The sequence below is a fragment of the Gadus chalcogrammus genome, chromosome 5 (assembly GCF_026213295.1).
Source record: "Gadus chalcogrammus isolate NIFS_2021 chromosome 5, NIFS_Gcha_1.0, whole genome shotgun sequence".
NCBI lineage: Eukaryota > Metazoa > Chordata > Actinopteri > Gadiformes > Gadidae > Gadus > Gadus chalcogrammus.
The window spans coordinates 22,702,269-22,704,985 of NC_079416.1; positions in this window are offsets into that span (position 1 = coordinate 22,702,269).

The window sequence follows — 2,717 nt, forward strand, 5'->3', positions numbered from 1 at the left end:
TATATTTTTTTAAAGATTATTAATAGATTTTGGTGTGCATTTAAATAATTGTATAATTCAATCTATAAAAGAAGGTAATAAAGATGGCTGAGAAAAACGCTAAAATAATACAAATAAAACTAATATTAGGCTTATATAATAAAAACTATAATAATAATAATAAGAGTAGTAAAATAATGATATTTTGACAACAATGACAAAAATAGAATAATAATACCCATAATAATACTAATACTATTATACTTGTAATAACAATAATTATTATTCAATATTGCAATATAATCACATTAACAATAACAGGTATAGAAAATTACACTACAGTACATTTATATAAAATGATGCAGCCGAGTTTTGCCTTTAATCAGTACTTTATTATCATTATAAGCCCCTGATACTGTCGATAATATGAATATGGAAACATAAACTATAAACTACAAACTCAACAGAAAGGATCAATCAGTCACTGGTTTGGCGTTAGGTCGAAAGACACTGTGTGTGTTTGTATGTGTGTGTGTGTATATATATATATTTATATACACAACAGGATAGTCCTATATATATATACAATATGTAGCACAAATATTGATTAATTATATATATATATATATATATATATATATATATATATATATATATATATATATATATATATATATATATATATATATATATATATATACAATATAATGAATTTATAGTATGAATGTATTACTGTAGGCTACTTACTAGTATTGGCCTATTATTATTATTCTACTTTCTGATTATGTTTTTATATATATTTAGTACAAAATTATATGGTTTATATCTAATCGACAGTATCCTATATACAAATGTATATATACAACTATATAATATAATGAATTTATAGTATGAATGTATTACTGTGGCTACTTACTAGTATTGGCCTATATTATTATTATTATTATTATTATTATTATTATTATTATTATTATTATTATTATTCTACTTTCTGATTATGTTTTTATATATATTTAGTACAAAATTATATGGTAGCCTATATATCTAATCGACAGTAGCCTATATACAGATATATATATATATATATATATATATATATATATATATATATATATATATATTACACAGAGGTTCTGGTGAGTGCGGTTATTCTTGAATCGTAATTAACCGCAAATGATGGAGAGCTTCAGACGCGCCGCGTCTCGGTCCGGGTTCCCCTTGAAACCAGATCTCCTGCGGGGAGGACGTGGCTGCAGCTCGCGGGTCCCCCGGTTCTGCTGCAGATGATACCGACCGGACCGGATCAGACCATACAGGACCGGTTCAGACCATACCAGACCGGACCAGTCAAGACCATTCAGGGACCAGACCAGTGCAGACCATACCGGGACCAGTGCACTGCAGACCATACCAGAACGGACCAGACCAGACCGGAACTTGAGGGGACTGCATCAACGGTTCCCCGGATCAGACCGGACCCACGTCTTCACCAAGGCAAGGTGAGCCAAGACAAACAAAAACACACACACACACACACACACACACACACACACACACACACACACACACACACACACACACACACACACACACACACACACACACACACGCACACACGCGCACACACGCACACACGCACCTGTCACAAACAAACCGGAGATCCGGAGCGGGAGGGCCAGGCCCTTGAAGTCCCGACCCTCCCCCGATCTCTGAGACCCGGGATCGATCAGGACCCTCGACCCGGGCCCTTAAGCCGCTCGCGCAGGGCCGTTAAGTCGCGGTGGGCATCAGTGGAAGAGCGGAAGTGGAGGCCAGACCCCCTGGGCCGAGGCTCCATGGAGAGGTTAAGCCTCCTAGACCTTCTCAAGCCGGATCCACCGAGCGGCTCAGAGGAGGAACCAGTGCGGAGGTCAAGTCCTCGGGTCCCGGTCCTCCGCCCCTGAATCTGTCTCCCGTGGCAACCACCCTGCTGTTTATTTACTGCTGTTGTTGTTGTTGTTGTTGTTGTTCACCTGCACGTGTTGACTTGTTTGCTCAGTTCTTGATTCTGCCTTTTAAACGTTTTGTTTGGCTCGCGGCGGGGACCGGGGAAGCGTGACGTCACGTCTGCGGATCACTTCCATGCGTTTGGAACCAAGTGGAGGAACCACAGACCAGAGACCCCCGGTCCGGGGGGAGGGGGAGGCAGAGGGGGGGGGGGGGGGGGGGGGGGCTCGTGTGAACGAGCAGAGAGGAAAAAAGCAGCCGACGGCTCGTGAATAATCGTTTTAATGAGTGTGTAAGAGCTCGCGACGAGGCGCTCCTCTGGTGAGCTCGTCGGGTTCAACTGAGTGACGACCGCTCGGACCTTCAGAGCGCAGAGTGGTTCCGCTCCGTGTCCTCGCGGCCAGAGCCCGGGAGTAACGCACGAGGCGCCCTGCCTCCCCGCGCGTCCCCGCGCCGTCAGACGGAACCAGAGGTACTCCAGGCGGCGGGGGTCTCCGAGGTCCTGTTTGAGGGGTCTCTGTGGAACTCTTTGAGGGGCCCGTGTGAGAGCACGCTCCGCTGCTCGGACTCAATGAAGAGCCGAGGGGGCGGGAGTCTCGCGCTGCTTCAGAGCGAGAACTTCCGCTGACGTGTTAGGAACATGTTACAGTTTTTAGTGTGTAGGTGATCAAGAATTTATACGTGACCCAGACGGAGCAGAGAGGCCGGGCCCTCTGCGTGTCTGTCGGTCCACATGTCCTCACCGAGCAGTA